Genomic DNA, 24581 nt, shown 5'->3' with positions numbered 1-24581 from the left:
TAATACCTTTGCAACAGAAACCCCAGTGGGTTCCAATTGGTGACAAGCCCACCAACTGCAGAAAATCTTCCATGTTGCATTATATATCCTGGTTGTGGAAGGTCTTCTGGCCACCTGGATGGTCTGAATGACCTTTGTGGAAAACTTCTCCCGTTTCAAGATCCCCTGCTCAAGCGCTAGACGGTCAACTGAAACCAGGCTGGATCTGGGTGCTCGATCGGGCCCTGGCTGAGGAAGATCTTGTGCAGGGGAATTCTCCAGGATTTGGCGACTGACAGGCCCATCAGGTCGGTGAACCCAGGACGCCTGGGCCAGTAAGTGGCTACCAACAGAACTTCCGCCTTTCTATCAGTATTTTCCTGATTGCCCCCAGAATCAGGGGAAGGGGGGAAGGCATACAATAGTCCCTGGGGCCACCTGCACTGGAGAGCGTTGACCCTTTCTGCTCCTCGGGCAGGGAATTGAGCAAAGGTGCGTGTTCTCTGGTGATGCAAAGAGATCCAGAATTGGGTGGCCGAAGCATTCCATCATCTCCTGGAATAGACTGGGATGCAGTTGCATTCTGACTGGTCGACTGTGGCCCTGCTCAACCAGTCTGCCTGCATGTTGGATACTCCCAAGATATGTTCTGCTCGTAGGAACAACAGGTTTCTCTCCGCCCACCTGCACAATTGAGTTGCTTCCTGCATTAGAGATCTGGAGTATGTGCCCCCCTGCCAGTTTATGTGGGCCTTGGTAGCCACATTGTCAATGAGGAGAAGCACATGTCTCCCCACCACCTCTTGTCTTAGATCCTTGAGCGCTAAGCAGGCAGGCCTGAGTTCTAGCCAATTTATGTTGTGGACAAGCTCCTCTTGTGACCACCTCCCCTGGGTAACCTGGACTTCCAAGTGGGCTCCCCAAACATAGAGACTGGCGTCGGTGGTGATGGTAATTCTCTGGGGTTCCCTGTACAAGCATCCCTGATCCATGGCTCGGGACTGCCACCAATGGAGGGAACGAAGAACTGGCAAGGGGACACAAACCCTCCTTGGAGAGTTGCCCCTGCTTGCCTTCTGGTAAGGGAGCAGGAACCATTGAAGTGTTCGGGCGTGGAAGCGGGCCCATGGGACAATCTCGATGCACGATATCATTTTGCTGAGAAGTTGAGACAGCAAGTTGATAGGTACCTCTGGAAGACAGGATCAGTGACATGACTTCCCTGATACTGTCTCGATGCTCCTGTGAGCGAAAAACCTGTCCAGCCAAGGTGTCTAAAATGGCCCCCAAATGCAAGATCTGAGTCGATGGTACTAGGTGGCATTTGTCCAGGTTTATCGAGAACCCATGCCCTTGAAGAATCCTGATTGTCGACATCAGATCCTCCTCCGCCTGGGGTCTGGAAGAGGATGCTATCAGGATATCATCCAAATAGCATTGGATCTTTATGGGTAAGGTTCTGAGGCGTGCCGCTACTGCTGCAAGAGTTTGGTAAAAGTCCGAGGGGCTAATTGCAGGCCGAATGGAAGAGCCTGTATTGAAAATGGTAGCCGCCATAGAAAAACCTCAGGAACTGACGGTGGTTGGGGTGTATGGGCAGATGGAGGTAGACCACTGTCAAGTCTACCGAGGCCAAAAAAATCTCCCTCCCGCAGTCCCTCTAGAATGAAGTGGAGGGAATGCATCTTGAACCATCTTGTAGATTAGATATCTGTTGAGCCCTTTCAGGCTGAGGATTGCTTGCCACCAGCACCACCCCGCCCAAGGCCTTTGGAATCACAAACAACACTGAATAGAAACCCTGTCTCTCCTGGTCCACCGGAACCGGCTAGATGGCCCAAATGTCCAGCAGATGGTGGATAGCTGACTCCATGAGATCCCTCTTTGAGGGGTCCCTGGAGACAGGGCAGCACACAAAGGCTCTTGGGGGGGGAGGAGAGAAACTCTAGAGAGAGACTCGACCGTAAGGTTGACAGGATCCAAACGTCCATTGTGGTCTGTTCCCACCTCTGCCAGAAGTCCCAGATGGCCCCCTATGGGGGATGAGGCTCGGGCATCACTTGTTGCCCCTGAAGGGTCTGTTGGAACCCCTAAAGGACCTTCTGCCCTCTTGCCTCTGATGCCCTCTGGCAGCAAAGGCCTGTGTATCAGCCTGAGAGGAGGATCTCTGGAAAAAGGGCCTACTTTGATGGGGAAAGCCAGCCCCAGCTTCCCCCTGTTTAAAGGAGAGTTTCCTGCAGTAGGGATGAGACCTGAATCAAAGCGTCTCCCCTGGGAGGGCAGGATCTTTCACTTGTCCCTAGTTTCCATCAAAAAGGGATCCAGAGCTTCTCCAAAAACCTCTCTCCCTTAAAGGGAGCTGATGCCAGGTTCCATTTGGTTATGTATTCAGCCATCCTGGAATCTCTCACTGTCCTGTCAAACTGTTTGTCTATGGCTTTTTGTCTACGCCTGGCCTGTCTATCCTCATCCCTAGAGGATCTCTTAAGGGCTAGAGCCCTGGCTCTAATCCTAGCTGCTGCCTCCAGACCAGCAGACCTGGGCTTGGGGGATCCCTTTACAGCCTTCTCTCTACCCTGCTGAGGAACTGACAATTCTTGATCAGCTCCCTTGGCAGCCATCTTTGAGCCTACCAAAAATAACTGTCACTTGACATGGGTAGAGAAAGGGAGAAAGAAGTAAAAATAAAATAAAATAAAATAAAAAAGATTCAGCCTAAGCTGTCAGCTATAGCCACAGTAGCTGTCCACCACTTCAGGAGGCTAGCGCGACCCAAAGTGGTGAGCTCAGCCCAGCTCTGCAATTCAAAAGTTGAGTCAATGAAAAAAAGTTGAAAAAAAGGCTGCCTCTTTGAATTGCAGCAAGCCCTAACAGGCCAGAAGCTTGCGAGCCTGGCGCTGGCAGCACCACAATTATCAGGCAGACTCAAGTGTCTCACAGCTGCCATGGTGCTCTGGAGACTTGATGGGGGGGGTCAGGATTTAATCCCGATGGCCAGAACCCCCCCCCCAAGGGACAATCCTGGAGACGAACTGCAAGATTGTCGCTAAACGAAATCAAAGGCCGCTGCCGCCGAAAAGGGACAGAAGCGCTTAGTGGCAGGTGCGGCTTGTCCCAGGCAAGGGAAAGTGGATCGGGAGGAGGCGGGTTAAATAAGACTCCGACTCCCACCCCAGCCCAGCCACACGGGCTCTCAGGGTCACCTCCACCAGTCCACCAGCAAGGAAAGTCAAAAATTTAAAATAACAAGCAAAAAAACGTGAACCTGGAAAAAAGGCGCAAATGAAAGTGCTTAACCGGCAAGCCGGCTAGCTGTCAAACCTGATCTAAGCCTCTCTGCGAAAAAAAGCTTAATCCAGGGGGTGAATATTCTTCTACAATCCTAACTATTCAGAGCCCTTAAAGGGTGGTCTGAGCACGCTGAGACTGAGTGAAGAACTGGAGACCATTACCAAGGGGTGTGTCCACAGTTTTTCAACTCAGTCTGCAGAGCTAGGAGACTAGAGACTACCCATCCTGGATTCTCCCTTCAGCTCAGTGGAGAATCAGCAGGTTCTGACCAGTTCTGGACAACTGGGAGCGGAAATTTTGAGTAGTTTGGAGAACCAGCAAATACTACCTCTGACTGGCCCCACCCTCATCTATTCTCTGCTTCCTGAGTCCCAGTTGATCGGCTGAGTCCTCTTTTGTTGTCCTTCACAGGAGAAGGGAGCTGGAAAGCAGGTTAGTGGGGTGGGCGAGAGAATGGGATTTTGCAGTAACCTTTCCCCAGGAGAGGAGGGAATTGCGATTTTATAGTTTCCTTTCCCTGAAGTGAGGTAGGAATAGAGATTTTACAGTGTCTTCTCCTGCCATGCCTACCAAGCCACACCTACAGAAGCAATGGTTAAAAAGAATTGAATCTTACTACTGGTGTGTGTGTGTGTTTGTATGGGAGTTTGTGTGTTTATATACACACAAACACTTGTTCAGTATAGTTATTGTTTGTTATAGTTATTTTGTAGTAGGTGTAGCAATTAATATCATGAATCAGGTGAGGGGGGTAGATTAGGACTTCTTCTCCATTTTAAATACCTATCAATACTTTGTATGTGTGATTATAAAGAGTAAGGGAAAGACATTAACTTTTTATCTATTGAGAACATCCAACTTCTTAGCAACTTGGAAAACTTACGGATAATAATGAAAAGAAAACAAACAATATCAAGAAAAAAGAAGCCAACTGATGAAAGACTGAATTCCAAATAGCAAACAAATAAACTCAAGGGGCTCAGCCACTATCTTCTTTCTCAGATAAGTGAAAGAAACAAGAGAATCACATTCAACTTTGGCCATGAGCTATAATCATACACCTACAGTTGTCATGCACTTCTGACAGATGACAAGAGTACCTGGACAAAACTTGCAAAGATAATTAATCAGAGAAGGAGATAGCTTAGGTAATTCATTTATTCTAATCAAATTTGGACAATGTGAATTACAGTGCCTTCCAAGTCCCATTCCAGAGAGCTTATCCAGAAGAACATTATCATTAATTCTGTCAGTGATAACTATATTTCATTTTCTATATCACAGATAAAGGTGATTAAATCAAGAGCATTGACAATAACTAGCACAAATATCTTAATTTGGGAGAAAATATTAGCCTGTCATTGTTATTCTTTTAGTCGGCCCAAAGTCGGCCCAAAGTATTTTTTTTCAGAAACTGTTGTTTCTTAGACCACCAGGATTTTTTGAGAGAGGCATTGACAGGCCTCCGAGATGGACAGTTCATTCCTCATTCCTTTGATCACTTTCATAATCTGGAACATATCAATAGAGGGATCTCCAATAAAGCTCAGGGCTGTTTTAACTGTAGGATTGCCTATCTCCAAATATTTCTGCCTGTGTCACAAAGTCTGGGCATATTTCCCAATCTCTTAATAAAAGAATGCTGTGTTATTTATTTTATTATTACTTAAATTTATACAGCTGTCTATTTTAACCAAGATAATCTGCATGATGAACAAAAAGATTAAAAGATGATATAGATTTTTTTTAAATACACAGCTGAAGCTTTCTTAATGATTTCTCTAGAATAATAAAAAAGCACACATGTCAGTTTTGCTAACATCCTGGCCTTACCATTTGGAAAAGCTAGGTCTTCAAGGCCTTTCAAAAGGCCAATAAAATTGGAGTCATCTGAATCTGAAGTCAATAAGCCCAGGCCTCTTGTCACACCAGGTAATTTCAACTGTAGAAGAACATGTGCAGTCTGCCAGATCTGGTAGGAACTACAAACTATGCCTTCTCTTCATCCCTGTGCCTATGCCATGGAACAATATCCACCACAAGATATGTACAATCTTAATCCTGGGGGCTTTCCATAATGCAAAATGTGACTTTTTCTCCAGGCACTAAGCCAATGAGCTTGGTAAGCCTGTTTTTCAGGAGCTTGTCAATGTGGATATATGTGCTGCCCCAAGTGTTATATGTTTTGTTTTGCTGATATTTTTTATTGTTAATTGGAATTGTTGTTTACTGCTCAGTCATATGCCAAATGGACAATCCTATAAATAAAATAAAATCCTTGATTTGCTTACTGATCATAGTATAGTAGATATCTTATAATTTGTTAACATTCTCAGAAATGCCTGACTGCAAAAAATTTTGTGCCAACTACAATGGCTTTGCAAAATTTCTCTCTAGTTTACTTTATTGTCATTGCACCTCGTACAACGAAATCAAACACCATGTTCAGTGCACATCATGACCATGACCATGAAAATAAACACAAGTACACATCCTTCACCCTTCACACATTGAACCGGAAACCCCCGACACCACACCAACACTGCACTATACAGCAGAATTTGAAAGAGCTACTGCCCTGGGATAGAAGCTGTTTTTCAGCCTATTTGTCCTTGTTTTTATAATTACCATTTGCCAGATGGTAATAGTTCAAGAAAAGGGTTCCCAGTAAACTAGCAAAGGACAAGATGACAGTTTTTTATACATATGTGCAGAGCTTCGTATGCTCTATAGAAATCCCATCTTGCATTTGAGAAACCTTTTTTTTGTCATTTCCTAGATCATGTACAATGTCTGGGAAAGTGCTATATTTATATCAACATGCTAAACATTTCTTACAATTGAAACATCTCTACACAACTCAGATTTTTAAAGAAATCATTCTTACAGAAATATCATTACATATTTCTGTTATTTCAACTATAATTTAACATACACACACTTTTAAATTTTATTTATCTAATTTATATAACTACCCATCTCATCAAAAGTGATTTCTAAGAGGGTCGCAAATACACAAGATACATGGACATAAACACATATTGGATTGATTATGTGCATAAAATTAAATCTGTAAGCAAGTATACCATATTGTAGTTCAAAGAACAGAAGCCTTAACATTACGTTTATTTAACACACAATAAAGTATACTTTATAGCTTACATAGTAATACTAATTTGTTTAACACAATAATCTTCCTAAATTGACTCCTAAAAACTGCTCTTAGCAGTAAGGCTAGGAGCGCAAGAAGCAACTTGAAGCATTTTGGGGAGAAAAATGAAGTAAACGATACAGGTGCATTACTAAATGGGTGGTCTCTGGATTATAATATTTACTTGTGCTGTCCAGAGTTGAGCATCAAGCAAAATTTACACTTACAAAATAACATAACAGGAACATCTGTGTTGGGGGGACTAAGCTGGCATAGCTGACACCTCCAGTGCCAGATGCAAAGGAAGTGACAGGGCAGCTTGAGAAATTTTGATTATAAGCATTTTATAGAATGTAATGCACTGATGTATGTTTACGTTTTCACATCTGGCTTGGTTATGAAATAAGTATCAGCTATTCCAATACTGATCTTTTTTAAAGATGAAAACCAGATACTCCTCCTCTCCTATTTTAAATATCCTTGTGAATTGAAGTTAAATATATTTTTCTGAAAGCACACATTCCCCTTGCACCAATACATGATAATTTTATTTGATTAAGCAAGTAATAAATCTTTAGTTACACTTTAAAAGTTTTTAGCTACAGAACTAACTCTAGTACAAGAACATACTTATGATGGTGTTGAATAAGCTGCAGATAGAAAAGAATTGCTCAGATTTTGATGAAATATTTACAATCTTTGGAAGCAATTTTTTTTCATAATTTCTTACAATTGAAACACCTTTATACAAAGCACTTTCTTATTTAATACTTCTTATTTATTTCCTCTACACTATTTTTGTTCTGCAAATTAGTTCTCTTAGATCTGTGGAGCACATACTGATATCCAAATATAAACCTATATTAGCCTATTTCAGCTTGGTACGTTAAAATATGCAGTCATCATTCTCAAGCAGTATAGTTGTAAGGCATGCTGCCTAGAGATGATGAGAACTATAGACATGACATCTTGATCATACAACTTCAGGCCTAGAATGTTGAAGTAGCTGGAACAAATGGAACAAATGGAAGAACAAATGGAAAAAGTTGTTCTGACCAAGGCTTCCTGAGATAGTAACAATCACATGCTTTTCCCAAAAATCTTTTTTAAAAATTTCAATAGGTGTGCATTCATAGCCTGCAATGAGTCCTAAACAGTTTATGAATAGTCCAACAGAAGTCTGCCACAATCTTGCAGGATAAGGCTGATAAGCACCCTTGAAATGCTGCCAATGACTAAATTGCCAATTAGCTGTACAAGGACAAACGGAGCACAAAGTCAACACGGAGCTTCAGATTTTAAACCAACCAGAATGAACAAAGTTGCTTTCTGCAAAGTCTCATGCCCCTTTGCTCCTCCTTTATGTCGTATGGGAGGTGCCAATAATCTCCAAGCCTTACTCCCAAGTTGCTCCTTTTCTCTTGCATTCTGCCAGCTCTGCGCAAGCATGCACTGGGAACAGGCTCCCCCTGTTCCTCTGCCTCGCTGATGCCAGATTCTGGAGGCTCCAGAGTCAGCACATAACTCTTAGATGGCCCTGGCCCCATCTCTGTGTCAGACGCAGATCCCTCGTCTGAACCCTCCCCAGACTCCAGGACTGGCCCATGTTCCTCCCCACTGTCCTATTCTGCTGCCAGCTGAGCAGGCCACTGGTGGACCACAACAAATGTATCCAAGTCCCATAAAATTCAATATCTATTTCTCTTAGTGCGCTATAAAAATTTAGTATGTATTCTGCATTGTTCTAGAGCATGCATAGCACCTGCATGCTTAACACTGTTGTTAGTGTCTAACTTCAACAATATACTGGCTCATACAAAATTACTGGAATCTAAAAAAACTAATGTCAGAATACCAACAATCCAATTTAAGAATTGTCCTGAATATGGTAATATAGCTTCATGTTTTATATGTTAATCTAATATATAAATATGAAAAATAATTTTGAAATGCTAAATAATGTTACATGAAAAATAAAGGACAGCTGATTTTAAATGGAAAAGCTTCTGAAAATGTTAATTCCTTGTTATTCATCTTTTTCTTTTTTTAACTTCAGTTTTAAAACCAGACTCCTCCATTATTTTCTGACCTGAAATGAAACACCATCTGGTGTTGAGCATGTTCAAATTTGACATAAATGCAAGGGAATTGTTTTCCTTAATGTGGCTGTAAAATTAAACTTGAAGACATTAAAACAAAATATTTAAATATGGAACTATAAAATATATTATACCATAAGAACTTATATTTAATTTTTATCTGAGATTTCCAGGAACTTATTTGGGAGAGAAATGCTAAACTAGATCTTTTAATGGTATAGCAATGGCCACCGTCTCCAAATTAATTAGGGGCAAGGACAGGGAAGTACACTCAGTCAAGAAAAAAAAACTATTTTTAGTTTAAATGAACTTAATTAATATGGTCATTACTAGCTTATTTAAAAGCTTCTGCCCATTCAAAATTATAATTCAATGTCACTGCTTAAAGTTGCTCTATGACTGCATTAAAGTGTTTCAAGGGACTCCATGAGATCTTGTATCTCCACTGGCAATCCTATATTTTTGATCAGATTTCCTATTCTGATATTACACTTTGCCCCACTGCCATTTATTGGCTTTATGGGTATCAATTTCCATTAATTTTAATGCTGCACTATACACATTGGGAAACCATTATGATTCTAAGCACCCTGATGGGTATATGGTATCCTAAATTTCTTTGCTTAATTTGCATTAGACAATATGAATTGTGGTATGCAAAAATCTAACTCCTCTTTATTTATCACCTGCAAATGTTCAGTCTGCAATCACTTAATTTTTTAAGGTATCATGGGGATTTTCCTTGAGTTTATGGCAATAGCTCAATATATCAACTCTTCTAGAATGGAGTAGACATTGGTCATTAAGGACAATTGTATTACTCTAGTTTCCATAAGCTTCAATTTATCTCTGTTTCAGATGTAGCACTGGTAACAATATTAACAAATCTATTACTTCCATCTGGAGAACTCAGTGTTCTTTATTTTGTAATGAATGTTAAAATTCTAGGCATGTAGCCAAGATAAAGTCTTGGTACCATTGATTTTTCTAGTTTGTCCTCTCTTTCCCTTAAGAAAATCTAATTGTTCATAGTATCTACAGCAATTCTTTCATAGCTTATTCAACATTTGTTCCTACAGTTTCTGAAGTAGAAATGAGAGTTGAATTTAGGCATCCGATTAAATAGACATGAGTTTGATTTACTATAGCATCTAGTAACATGACCAGTTCAGTTAACATGAATGCCAATACACACAAATATTCAACTGATTCACAAGGGTTCTAATTTCACGCAATATTCTATATGAGCATAGTATCATGTAAACTAACATACAAAATGTTAATATTCCACAAAAGTAAGTATGTCTATGGTAAGGTAAAGGTTCTCCCGCACATGCATGCTAGTCGTTCCCAACTCTAGGGGGCAGTGTTTATCTCTGTTTCAAAGCTGAAGAGCAAGCGTTGTCCAGAGGGGAGGGTTCAGACGAGGGATCTGCGTCTGACACAGAGATGGGGCCAGGGCCATCTAAGAGTTATGTGCTGACTCTGGAGCCTCCAGAATCTGGCATCAGCGAGGCAGAGGAACAGGGGGAGCCTGTTCCCAGTGCATGCTTGTGCAGAGCTGGCAGAATGCAAGAGAAAAGGAGCAACTTGGGAGTAAGGCTTGGAGATTATTGGCACCTCCCATACGACATAAAGGAGGAGCAAAGGGGCATGAGACTTTGCAGAAAGCAACTTTGTTCATTCTGGTCGGTTTAAAATCTGAAGCTCCGTGTTGACTTTGTGCTCCGTTTGTCCTTGTACAGCTAATTGGCAATTTAGTCATTGGCAGCATTTCAAGGGTGCTTATCAGCCTTATCCTGCAAGATTGTGGCAGACTTCTGTTGGACTATTCATAAACTGTTTAGGACTCATTGCAGGCTATGAATGCACACCTATTGAGATATTTCCATGGTCTTGTGGCAGGCATGACTAAACACTGAAGGTGCACGGAGCACTGTTACCTTTCCCCAAAGTGGTCCCTATTTTTCTACTTGCATTTTTTATGTGCTTTTGAACTGCTAGGTTGGCAGAAGCTGGGACAAGTAACAGGAGCTCATTCCATTACAGGGCACAAGGGATTCAAACCAATGAACTGCCGATCTTCTGATTGACAAGCTTAGCATCTTAGCCACTGAACCACCACATCCCTGATGCCCATAGTATTCTATGTTAAATACTTTATATGCTAATTCTGAACATCCAGAAAATAAGAACAGCTCTGCTGCATCTGGCCATGGTTTATCTTAATCTGGAATTTTATTTCTCATGGAAACCAATCAAATGTAACTCACAATACAAAGGCCAAATATCTATTGACTTGAAAAACAGGAGACAAAGGCCTTGAATTTAAACACTCTGGCAGGTATACAGTAGATTTTGAACGCTGTGTTCTGTGAGATGCAAATTTTCAATATATAGGAATGTTAATTATCAGGAACATAGTGATTTATCTTGTGAGTTTTTGATCTAAGTAAGTTCCTAATAATATACTTAACTGTCTGGAAAATTAAGACTTACTATCATGTCTGATATAAACTCTGACAACATTTGCCTACTCTTAAAACTCTAGGAGGCTACAGTTCCTCTTGCAACCCTTCTAATCACCAATGTCTTGATATAATATCAGAGCTAACAAGTTGGTCATAAGGACCAATTATCCTGACTTTTGCTTTGCCCATCAGGGGGTATATAGAATTTATCACAATTAATCAGCTTCCAAATCAATCCTGGCCTAAGATCTGGCAACCTTCATTCGAATTTGAACACAACCTCCATTTTCTTCCCTGACAAATATCCTATGAATAATGGTAAATGTATTAATTCCCTCACTGAATGTGAATATTAAACCTCCCTAAAATACACAGATTTTTTTTCTCAGTCTGATTACAAATAGCATTTAAAATTAGTCTAATGACTAAGAAGCTCCAAAATAGAACCAGTTATGTTGTGAATTAGCCTAGTATGGACAGTTATGACAATTTGATGATATGTACAAGGGCTCACTTCAACAATTTAGTAATGAAAGTGATTGCTGATCATGAAATCCATCATATTCTGCAGGATAAATGCTCAACATTGGAGTATACTACTAACCTTAAGCTGTTAATTTGGAATGAAGGTCTAATAAAAAAAGTCTAGTTAACCAGTTTAAAGACAGATTTTCAGATGAAATATACAATGCACAGATTCTTTTCTGAATCCAATTCTGCTTGAGTATCAATAGAATATTTTAGGAAATGCAGCAGTGTACAGATGATAAAGGAAGATATCACCATTCTTTTCATTTCCCCACTCCCCATCCCTATTACAAATATGTCAGAGATTCCATAAGATGAATGCAGCCAGAAACAGCTAAATATCCATTAAAATATTTATCCACTCAAATATCCACTTATACAAATAAACATAAGTTATATGTCTATATTATAGGGAATAAATATAGTACTCTATTGAGATGATTCTCTCCTAGGTTAAGCATCAATTAAATACTTGTGGAGGAAGGGAACATTTTGTATGTAGATGCTCTGGACTATTTGGAATGAATCAATTCCAGCCTCCAGGGTTGCGATCCATGGAGAAATTAGAAATACAGGCTTACGCATCAACATTAGCCATTTCTGTACTCTACACGCTAGCAGAGATGCCAAACTTCAGGTCATGGGCAATTTCACTGAAACTTCCGCTTGATGCATGTCTGTCTCATCCATTGAGTATATTTGACCTATTAGAGTAAGACTATTGATGGACAGCTCTTATGTCCCATCCATCCATCCATCATTATATTTGCATAAGCATCTATCTCACAATCAACTGACTTTCAGGACATATAACAAAAACAAAATTATAAATTAATATTTTTAATGTTAAAAACTTTAAAATTATAAAAGTCACCAAAAAGATTAAGAAGAAATTAAGTGTAGAGAAGGCATTCATTATCTAGAAGCCACCTCAATATTTTTCAGGCCTTGGGCCTGCTGATACAACAAGGATTTAAGGGATCTCTTGAAAGCTAAAAACTAAAAGGGATGAAGAAAAGAATGTTCTATAAGGCAGTAGCCAAAGCAAGAAAAGGCTTACTGCCTAGGATCTGTCAAATGAAACCTCCTAGTAAATGAATCCTACAACAATGTACAGAACAACTTAAGGTACAGAACAACTTGATTCACCATCAACAGATATTCTGTGATTTATTTAACTTCTGTTCTTTTCTGGTACTCTTGAGAACTGACTGGTTCACAGGTATTCATTGGAACTATTCATTGGAATAATATAATCTTTGAGTTTCTGACATGTAAGATTCAAAGCCTGCAGGACCTCAAATTCTAAATACCCTGCAGCAAGAGCTGCTTCCTGGGGTCCCTGCCAAATGTGCAAACTATGCTAATGTGTTTGGAAAGGCGAAAGTGCAGATTCTACTCAGACCTACAAATACTGTGACACATCAAATTTAAATTCCCACAGAATGCCACAGCCTACTGTCAAAAATGGAGTGGAACTACCTAAAATAATGTAATGATGAAAATTCATAGACAAGCTATGTCTACTATCAAATGTTTCATACATTTTAATTGAATAGATGTACATAGAATTACCATAATGTGCATTTATGATTAACCATTCTTCCCTTTTTAGCTAATTATTAAGCCATAGTGGGATAGATTTTCTCATTCCATGGTCACTAGAGCCTTTGTCAAAGATTTTTTGAGAATCCAAGTATATGCTATTCACAGTATTAACTCCATCCCTTTGCACGTTGTTTGTCACTCTAAAACAATGATAAAAGGTTGGTGAGGAAGAATTTACTCTTAAGTCCAAGCTATGTTTTTATTGTTGTATAATTTTTCCCCTTGTAATTACTGTTTCTACCAATTTGTATAGATGTTAAGATGACTGGTTTATAATTTCCAAGACTTCCCCTGGCTCCCTTTTAAAAATATCTTACATTAGCTATTTTATGGTTCTTTGGTACTATATGTGACAAGTTACATAGAAAATGGACAAAGTGGAATTATGTGTGGTCCTGACACAATATAAAAAAAGTTTTATTCTAAACTCTACTATGTTCTGATGGATTATCAAGATACAAACTGTTGCTTTATTTTTTAACATAATGTTCTTTTGTTCTCACTATACTAAATTTATTTCATGAAAAAGGTAATGCCAAATTCAAATAAGTCAACTTTGCTATATCAAATGTTTTATGAATGCATGAAAGAAACAATCTATAAATGGTCTTACTTAAGATACTTGTAATCGTGGCTCTGTAATACAAAAAAAAAAAATCAGTTATAGGGTTCTACATTTTAAAAATAATCTATCTTAGTGATTTTTGTAATTTTTAACCAGCTAATGAATCTTTCAATAGTTCTGAAAACTATTTCCCAGTTCCTATCCTTCTACACACACACACACACACACACACACCGGGTTCAAAATCATAATATCATATAGAATAAAACAGTTATTTTATCTCAAATGAATGCTTTTTGTCATGTTTCTGTAGTTTCCCCTATAGCATAACCTCTTGACTAAAGACAGTGATTGCAATACCATTCTGATCACCAAATCAGTAAAGACAAATATTCATGTCAGAATATCAGACATGCTACTGATATTTTAAAAATTATTGCATTCAGATTTTAACTATTAGAATTTTTTTCTGTAGTAGTGGGCAGTTGAACTTCTTTCATATTTCTTCACCTCATTTCATTTATTTAATAAGATAAAGACACATCCAGGGAGAATTGTACAAATTGGGCTACTAGTAAATTGGGTAAAAGCTCCTGCATATGATTTTATAGTTTCAAATAATCATTTAAAAAGGGGGGGGATATCTATAATGTCTTCAGGTATAAGATTCAGTGGTTAAACAGCAGGTGAATAATGTGTAGCACATAACCACAAAATAATTTAGCAGCCCCACCCTCCTGGTTATGGATTTATAAATTAAATATAATAAAGATAAAGCTGGTCATTTTTAAAATTTACAGCAAACTGATTATGAAAGAAAATTGACTTGAAATGATGGGTGTAAATATAGGCTGATCCTAGGTTTTGTAAATATAGGTTTACAAAAGTAATTAACTCAGGATAAAAGTACTAATTACTTTCTGGTAAACCATCCATAATCATGATCAGGCAACCAAAATTAAAAGAAAGACATGCCAAAAACTTACCTTTCAGCTTATGAAGGCTTTCTGGTTCTAAAGGGGAAATGTACAAATGTCACAGGCATCTCTAGTTTGCTAATCTGTTTTACCAACTTGATTTTGCAGCTGAAAAATGACTGACTGTCAGACAAAGGAATAGAAACAGCTGCAGCTGGCATTATTGATTATTTCCTCAATTTTAAAGGAAGCATTCCAGAATCAAATAACATGGGATGATAAAGTCTAAATTGTTCATTTGCATCTTTGGAGTAGTAGCTTCTGATCACTATAGTGTGCAGTAAAATATTTTAATGAAGTGATCCATTATCAGTGTAATATTTAAGAAGCAATGACCTGCTGCTGTCTGGACAGCGCTTTAGGTCAATAAAATCCCACACACTAGACTAACAAATAGTTTCTTTCCCTGAGCCATCCGAACCGCAAATAAATACAAAGTCACTACCTTATTAAGATGTGAAATTGCAATACCTCATCCAGATGTATAATAACATATTACAGTACAATCCATCTCTTGTGTATTACACTCAGCAAAGCATCACAGTCAGTGTTGGATGTATATTTTGTGTATATTCGTAGATATTGTACTCTCTAATTGCAAATGGAGATGCGGGTACTCTATTTTTCTTGTCTTCATTTTTAAGTACTCTGGTATTATTGTATTGCAAACAGTTGCTGGGGTGCATCCAAAGTTTTGTTGTACTTGTACAATGACAATAAAGTTCTTATCTTATCTTCAATTATTTGCATACTGATGAAAAACTTAGCTTATAAGAAAATTATACTGCAGTTCCTCAAAAAATTGTGCAGAATGCTCATGACACTGCACATTAATAATAATTTTAGAAACAGCTTTGGATACTATTGGACTTCAATAAAATAAAGGCATTCTTCTCAAGCAAACAAAAATGTAAACATTCATCAAAGTGTTTGAAAGGTTGGAAACATTACCTCAGATTTTCTCTTGAGATGCAGAACAAAATAATCAAATCAAAACAAGAGACTTATGCAAACTTATAAACAAATTAGGCTTGCTGTTTTGTCATAGTTTTTTTTAAAATTTCTCTCTTCTGCTTTTTTTATTTACTGTGACTAGGAGCACCAAATAAAGATTTACATGATAAAAGTGAACCAAATTGAGTAACAAACCTAGTTTTTGAGCCATTCAAGATTTATTCTAAGCATTATTAAGACTCTTTATATGGGGCAATCTGTTTGTCATGGTTCAGTGGGAAGTTATCAAAACAGAAATCTACTTAGTCATTCTTCATATTATCTGTGTAGGAAATGATCGGATTCTTTAAATATCAGAAATCTGGGCTATAATACTATTTTAAGTGAAACATTATGAAAGCTAGTGGTACTGGATTATATTGACTCTAGACATTAGTCATAAACAATGAACAGTGGCATTTCTAATATAACTGTGCAATAGTCAGGCTTGATATATCTTCTACAAGTCTGATCTGTGAGCCCTTTCCATGTTTTATGAAGGGTTGTTTATATGATATCTTCTTCCACTTTTTCTACTAGGGAAAAATAAATTTATTTACCACAGATTATATTTCAGGACATTGCCTATTCTACTATCTGAACTAACCAGACCTTTAAATCATTTTCATATGCTTTCTTGTTTACACTGAAGATATTCAGTAGGAATAATGCAATGTATGCATAGTATGAGGAATAGTCACTGATTTCTTCTCTCACCCTTTTGACTTGCCACTCATCTGTTGTGTAGATATTACTGGTTGCTTGGGAATCCTACCTCACAAGAAGTTACTATCCTCAAGAAGTTGCATTATTCCCATATCATCATCGGTGCAGACAAAAAATCATGTGAAGATTATTTAAGGATTTGGTAAGTTCAGATGGCAGAGTAGGTTCCAGACTGATACATAGTTGGCTCCAGATTAATACATGATATACATTTATGGTGATAAAGAATGGGAAAAGATAATCTCAAGGAGCTGCTTCATTATGATTGTAACTAACCATAAGGCAAGTATATATGTTAAAAATAGCCTACATGGTTAAATTTCCTATTCCAAACAATAGACTATTCATTTAGAAGACCTAACTGAACTTAAGTGTTAGATATGCAGAAAGAAATTTACAAAGAAAACAGGATTACCCACAGAAGGAAGTCATGTGATGTCCACTGATTTTCCAGTTATTCTTGTGCAGCATAAATCTATGATACTTAAATTTTCCATTCCAGAAGAAAGTTATCCTGGTACATGATCACAAAGTCAGTGACTTCTATATTCATTAATTAACCTGATAAATGACTCCGATTCCTGAATATTTTCAATTTTCAGTATGTCATAGTATGCAGAAAGTCATTGGGAGGGTTAGTGAAGAGATTCTAACAAGAGAACAATCAGATAAGAGACAGTAGATAGTAGGCAGGACAAGAGGTTCCAAAAATATCCTCCCTAGTTTTGGGGGCTGCAAAGGAGATAGGGGGAATAATTGTTTTTTCATACTTGAAATATTCTGTCAATGTAACTTTACAATAAGATATAATTAGCTTATCTGGTTGTGATTCCTATCTGGTTTACCTTCAGAAGAAGACATCAATCTTGCAAATATGAAGGTACAATTCTCTCCCTCTCTACAATCTTTTTATCCGACTGAGAAACTAGAGAGAGACTCTTCTGAGATTCTTGCCTGACCTATTACATAGCTGTGTGCTATGCTGGCTCTTACATGACCATTTCTTTAGCAGCATCTCACCCAGATTCCTAAGGTTTTTTCCAACATACTATTATACAGTGTCAGACACATATCTAACATGTATTTAAATTCCAAATTAATAGGCACTATTATATATATTTTTCAAACAATATCAAGAATTCTGTATAGCAAAGATAATGTCATGAATTAAAACATGTAAATATGTATTATCTCATTTCCATTGCCTAATACTGCTTGTCTAAATGGCCTCTTAAAGAAGCTTAATTTGTTCTTGCATACTTAAAGAGGATTTTATTAATGTTTAGCTTCCTGTAGCTAATTTGGCTATGATAGGCAGTAATAATATTTTATGATAGTTAAATATGAGATATGCTTAAAAGGGGTATTATCAAAGACATGTATTATTTCTTAAATTTCACATGCAAACATTGTATTTTGAAATGTGCAACTTTATCTAAGACCTCATTTCTAAAATATTTCAGAGAGGCATTAGTGATATAGCTGATTTAAATATCAGCTTCTCATATGACTATATCATCTGATTTAGATATCCGACCTGTATAAATCGTGTGGATGGTGCTTTTAACTGGAGACAAAAAAGGCCAATTATGACAGTGAGACATCACTGAAATAGAGTTTTAATTGCTCAAATCTAAGCCGGATGTTCACAGAACAACACATTTAAAATTGCAAAAAAAGAACCCCTTGATAAATTAGAGATTATATATACGGTACATTCCCTTTTATCAATTTCGTTATGCAGCAGTCTGATTCTATAGTTGTTGAAATTCATTTTTCTTCATTAATCTGTGCTCAGTATCCCATAATGACAAAATGAAAACAGAAGTTTAGAAATGTCTGTAAATTAATTTTTAAAAATGAAACACCACATTGGCATAAGTATTCAGATCCTTTGCAACACTTGAAATGTAGCTCGGGTGCCTCCCATTTCTCTTGATCATTGCTGACATGTTTCTACACCTTGATTGGAGTTGTCCTGTGATATATTAAATTGACTGGACATGCTTTGCAAAGGCACACACCTATCCATAGAAAGGTCTCACAGCTGACAATGCATACTGTAGCAAAGCAAAAGCCACGAGGTCAAATAAATTGTCTGCAGAGCTCAAGACAGAATTATTGCAAGGCACAGATCTGGGTAAAGTACAATAAAATTTCAGCTGCATCAAAAGTTTCTAAGAGCATAGTAGCCTATATAATTCTCACATGGAAGTTTGGCACAAGATTCTTCCAAGAGCTGGTCACCTGGTCAAACTGAGCAATCAGGAGAGAAGGGCCCCGGTAAGAGAAGTGATCAACCTCAGAACCTGATGGTCACTCTGACTGAGCTCCAGAGATCCTGTGTGGAGATGGGACAATCATCGCTGCAATCTCCCATTGATCTGGGGTTAATGCCAAAATAGCTAGGTGGAAGATTCTCCTCAGTGGAAAACACAAAGCCTGTTTGATTGCAAAAAAGTACCTAAAGGCGACTCAGACTGTGTGGAACAAGATTTCCCAGTCTGATAAAACCAAGACTGAACTGTTTGGCCTCAATTCTAAATATTATGTCTGGAGGAAACCAGGCACCGCTCATCATCTGCCAATAGCATCCAAACAGTGAAGCATAGTGGTGGCTGTGTCATGTGGGAGTACTGACTTGACTGCTATTAAATATCTCTGGGGGGACCTGAAAATGGCTCTCTATCAACAGTAGCTATCCAATCTGATTGAGTTTAAGAGGATTTGCAAGGAAGAATGGCAGAAAATCCCCCAATCCACGTATGCAAAGCCAAAAAGATTCAAGGTTGTAATTGCTGCCAGAAGTGTTTCAACAAAGTATTTAGAGAAGGATCTGAATACTTATGCCAATATGTTATTTTGGGTTTTTTATTTTTAATAAATTTACAGACATTTTTAAACTTCTGTTTTTACTTTGTCGTTATGGGCTAATGAGTGTAGATTAATAAGAAAAAAATAATTTCAATAACTGTAGAATCAGGCTGCAGCATAACAAAATTGACAAAAGTGAAGGGGATCTGAATAGTTTCTGAATGCATTGTATATACATATACACAGACATATATACATACAACACATACATGGAGAGTATATAAAAATAAAATAATGCAGTAAATATTTTACCACCCAATCCAGAAGTAAGACAGGAGGAGAGGGAGGGGAAAAGGAAGACATACTAGATTTTTTGTGAGAAAGAAGATATGTCAGATTCAAAGAATTAGAAGGATGCAAATCATTTGAGAACAAACTACTTTTAGTAAACTACTTTTCTTCCAAAACATTGAAAGTAACTATTCCAGCTAAAGTCTTGTCTAGCACATGAAAGTCATTGAAACAGCAGAAAAAAATAAATTTCCCACACCTTTCTTCCTGTAATGGGATTATTTAGTAACAGGTGACTATTCCTACCACTTTATTTTTTGTTCTCATGAAACCTCTCATTCATGACAGGAACACAGAAGCATTATTGGAAAATGGTACCATTTCTTAATCTCTTTAAACACTTCATGGGTATACACTGGATTCTGATAAATAATATTCTGAATTGGTTTTCTCCTTTTTACTTAAATTATAGAGCTTTTTGTAGATGCATGGTTTTGTCTGCAGAGATAAGCGTGAGAAACACTTGGTTTCAATGAAAGTATATTATTTTGGAGACTACTATATGATTCTTGTTTGTCATGATTGAGGAATATCAGCAGCAATCATCACATGACAAACAATGTGGTAGTTGCTGTTGATGTTCTTCAACCATGTTCTGAATCAAGACAATCTGAGTATCCCTAGTACATTTTTGTTCTGGCTGCTCTCTAGAAATGCATGATATTCATTAATTTACCTTTTTAATCTGATGTGTCATCAAGCCCTTTCAGTTGAGTATTTTAAGGGCTTCCTGCCTGAGAAGGAGGATTGGATTAAAAGTTCTTCCAGCTCTGTTATTCTGTTAAATCTACCTAGAAGATGTTCGTTTATTTTATGTCTGCACTGCTTCTAATATCACCATACCTTAAGGCACTTATAATTAGATTTTTTGTAAAAAGTGAAATAATAAAATGCAATAAGCTAAAGTAATATGCAAATATTTAGAAAAAGGAAGTGGGGAAAAAAAGAGAAAAAAAGAAAACTGTTGTTCAGAAACATTTATGCAGGGAAGACCTGGGTGAAGATATAAAACCTAAAATAATGGACACATGAGGAGCCATATAAGAAATTAGGACTGTTGTGGAGGCCACTACTGCCTCAATCCCCAATACTACTGCTGCCTCATTCCTTGATGTCACCTCTGCTGCTGCACTGCTGCTGCTTTATGCCTGATGCTACTGTCAACCCATTCCTCCACTTCTGACACACAGGCTGAATTGGGACCACTCGTGGATCAGATATTGCCCATGAGCCATAATATAGAGCAAAATATTGAATTTGATTTGGTAGTTAATTGAGGAACAGTGAAGTTCCTTTGGTAGAGAGGTTATACGGCCACATTCAATTACTTCATCCAGCAATCTGACCACTAAATTCTGTACCAACTGCAATTTTGCATCAAGAACTAAATCACACTCACTGAGCATGCATTACAAATAGCATGAAGTTATCAGCATATATTTTTAGTTTTGTCAAAGAAAGGATACAACAGACATATTTATCAAATCTGGTAACAAGATATTTCTGTCCTCAGAGGTCACTTGGGTTTCTAATGGCAAGCATGATTTTAGCAGCACTCCATTTCTTATTTCACTTTATTTAGATTGTTTGTCTCCAAGTCCCATATATACAGAAGTCACTTAGTTTGTCTTGGCAGACTCCAATCTCAGGTTATTTGCTCTCAGCCCCTTCATCATTGCATTAAGACACTGACTCAGAACATGCCCAGCTTTTTCCGATTTAAATTAATGAAGAAGTAGAGCTGATTGCCATCAGCAAATTAACCACAAAACTCATGATTACTTTTCCCGCTAGTTTCATATAAAGAGCACCATAGATAAATCAACCAGCTGTACTCTGCAACATTCCTGCCCAGGACAGTCATTCCATACTATTCTTTGAAACCATAACCATAATATGAATAGAACATTACAACATTGTGCTCCCTGCCAGTGCTGGGTTTCAAATAATTTAACATCCGGTTCTCTGCCCTGATGACTGTTGGGTAGGTGTGGCTCGGTGATCATGAGACTGGGTGAGCGTGGCCAACTCAATGTCATTCACATCAAGGGGCACCTTGCCTGGCCTCTCCTCGGCCCGCCCCTCCCAACCATTCCTCACCTCATCTTGCATGTTAGGGTTAGGGTTAGGGTGAGAGAGGAAGCTTTTTCAAAGTCATCTTCCCCTTGATACTAGCCAGTAAGATGAGATTTTGCTATCAGAAGACCTGGTGTACATTTCCAAGTATTCTGTCAGAATTCCAGCAGTGGCCCTCATTAAATCATGAGCTTCGAGCCAAGCTTCAAAAACTTTAAAAGATTTATTAGGAGCTAACATGTTGGTATGACCTCTGTGTAGCTAATTCTGAGACACATAATTCACTGTCACCCTTGACCCTGGTTTTTCCACACCCCTCTGGGTGTATCATAGTTCATATTCTCCAATGAAACACATTCATAGCCAAGAATCATCAATCATGTTCTCCAATTAGAGATTTGAGTGGCAGAATCTCCAGTAGCTTAGTTATAATCTTTGCAAGATATGAATGGAATGCACTTTCGATTCCAAACTGCTGCACTGCTCTTTCAAATTCCTTTCCCCTCCTTTCTATTCATCGCAAGTCTACAATGGGCATAGAAATGTTTTATGAGTTGACATATTGTTTATCACCATTTCCTTGGTAAGACTGAATGGAAAGATTTATAAAGAATAACAGAGTTGGAAGGGACCTTGGAGGTTTTCTAGTCCAACCCCTGCTGAAGCATTAGACCCTATACTATTATGGACAAATTTCTTCTTAAAAACCTCCAACTTTTGAAGGCATATTGTTGAGGTAATTCCCTGTTAGGAGAATGAGCGCATACAGGGAGACGTATTTGAGAGAAGTGTTTGAATAATACACACACAGTACACAGATACACTGTACAGTAAATGTAGGTTTTTACTTCCAGAAAGGTTTTAGCAAAGTCCAAAATAAGCAATCCAAAATCATTCACAAGTAAATCAGTCAGTTTTTCAATCCAGGGATAATCCAAATATCGAAGTCCAGTGTCAAAAACAGTTCAGTAATAGACTTACATTAAATCCAGTAATATCAGTCAATTAGAAGAAATGGAGGACTGGCAATACTTTCCAACAGAAGGAAACAGAGATACACTCACTCAGACACACTCTCTTCTGAGACTAAGACTAAACAACCCAGGTTTCTGGCTCCATCTTATGGCTGTTTGAGAAACCACACATAATTGCATGCTCTTGCATTCCCTTAAAGATATACTACTAAAATGTTTATCCTGGTTTATATATTTCTAACCCAAATACCTGTTAGGTGACTTATATTCCTAACACATACCATTCCTCTGATTAATTGTTCTCACTGTCAAGATATTTCTTCTTATTTCTAGGTTGAATCGGTTTGATAAGTCTATTTCACAAATCTGTCTCATAATTACTTCCAGTTGAAGCAGGCACCACCTATTCTATATCTGTGCATTTGGTTTTTTTCTTGCCTAACTGTAAAATCTTACTTTACTCTCCATTAAATTGTATTTTTGATGAAAAATGATGTTCTACTGTGGCAATCTCAGCACCGGCAGCCATCACTGCCACGCGAGCCAGCCAGCCTGCCTAGTCCGAGCCTGCCAGGCACTCCCGGGATCGAGGGACTGGGGGCAAAGGGATGTTGGCACACAGCCCTGCGTTGCCCGGAAAGGCTGGTGGGCAAAACTTCCTGGTCGAACAAAGGGGCTTCCTCCCCTCTCTCTTTTGGAGAGATTTTCAAACAAAGGGCTGTGAACTCCAAGCGAGGTGTGTGCTGCAGCCTTGCCCACCGCCTCTGGCAGCTCTGGGCTGGGCAGCAGTTCAGCTTACCCAGCTGCCTGTGACTGCAATCTTATCTTCCTCCAGTAGCTGGTGGCAGAGGGGAGGGCGAGCCAAAGCTGAGCCATCACCGCTCAGCTTCCCTTCAGCCCACATCTCACCCCCTGCCAGGATTCTCCACAGCTACTGGGTCTTGTCTGCCAGTGGGTGGAGGTGGGGGCAACCAGGAAGCATAAGGCTATTCCACCCACATTGCCCCTCTGCCAGCCATCCCTCCCTTACCTGGCCACCAACTTGTGTACTTCACCCAAGTGCAGGCTGTTGCTGTGAGAACAGTGCGAGCCCCATGGGCTGGAAGTTAAGGCTGATGGTGGGGAAGGAAGATCTGCTGCAGGCTTGCTGTGCTGAGAAGAGCTGCCTCAGTGGGGGGAATGCACGGTGAAGCTTGGCTGCCTTTCGCGTCCTGCTCAGGGCTGCCACTTGCTTGTCTTCACCTGTGCCTCGGGTGCCACATCTGCAACAAGGGGATATGCCGCTTCCTGGCAGATGAGTGAGCAGGTAGCTCTCAGGGGAGGCATTTTCTCTTAGGTCTCCCACCCGGAGGCCCCACGGAAGCTAAAGCTGGCCCTGAAAGGTGGCTAAGCCTCACAGTGTCCCTCCCACTGAGGTGGCCCTTCGGCTGAGTGCTGAAAGCCAGAAGCAGATCTTTCTTCCTCACCATCAGCCTCATCTTCCAGACTGTGGGACTCTCACCATTCTCACAGCAACAACCCCCACACAGCTAAAGTGTGCGGGCCGGTGGCAGGTGAAGGAGGGGTGGCTGGCAGAGGGGAATTGAGGGCGGCATAGCCTCATGCTCCCTGGTTGCCCCCTGCCCACTGGCAGGTGAAGCCCAGCAGTGATGGCTCAGTCCTGGCTTGCCTTTCCCTCTGCCACCAGCCATGGGAGGAAGGTAAGATCTTGGAGAAAGAAGTGGTTGCAAGGGAAGAAGAGGGGAGAATGAGTAAGGGGCCTCTGAAGGAGGGGAAATGGGGTGAAAGCTGATTCAGCAAAGTGTGAGACCATGGTGGAAACATGAAGGAGCAAGAGGGACAGTGGGAAATGTCCTTTTAGAAAGGCAGGAACTGGCACATCCCCCGATCTGAGGCGAAGGGCAAGAGAGCAACATGTGGGCAGAAGGATGGTGAGAGCCAGGCCCGAAAGACGACCAAGCCTCACCATGTCCACCCT

The 24581-nt window shown here is 39.2% G+C and overlaps 1 protein-coding gene across 3 annotated transcripts in view; it reads right to left on the bottom strand.

The window, feature by feature from the left end:
• The window catches only part of DGKB (diacylglycerol kinase beta), a 306279-nt gene that overhangs the window by 36385 nt on the left and 245313 nt on the right, over window positions 1–24581 (bottom strand). The window lies entirely within an intron of this gene.

The sequence above is a fragment of the Notechis scutatus genome, chromosome Z (assembly GCF_049901735.1).
Source record: "Notechis scutatus isolate UNSWTSFEM ecotype Mainland chromosome Z, rNotScu1.2, whole genome shotgun sequence".
NCBI classification, from domain to species: domain Eukaryota; kingdom Metazoa; phylum Chordata; class Lepidosauria; order Squamata; family Elapidae; genus Notechis; species Notechis scutatus.
The sequence above is the reverse complement of the archived record's forward strand: the minus strand, read 5'-3'. Positions and strand labels throughout refer to the sequence as shown.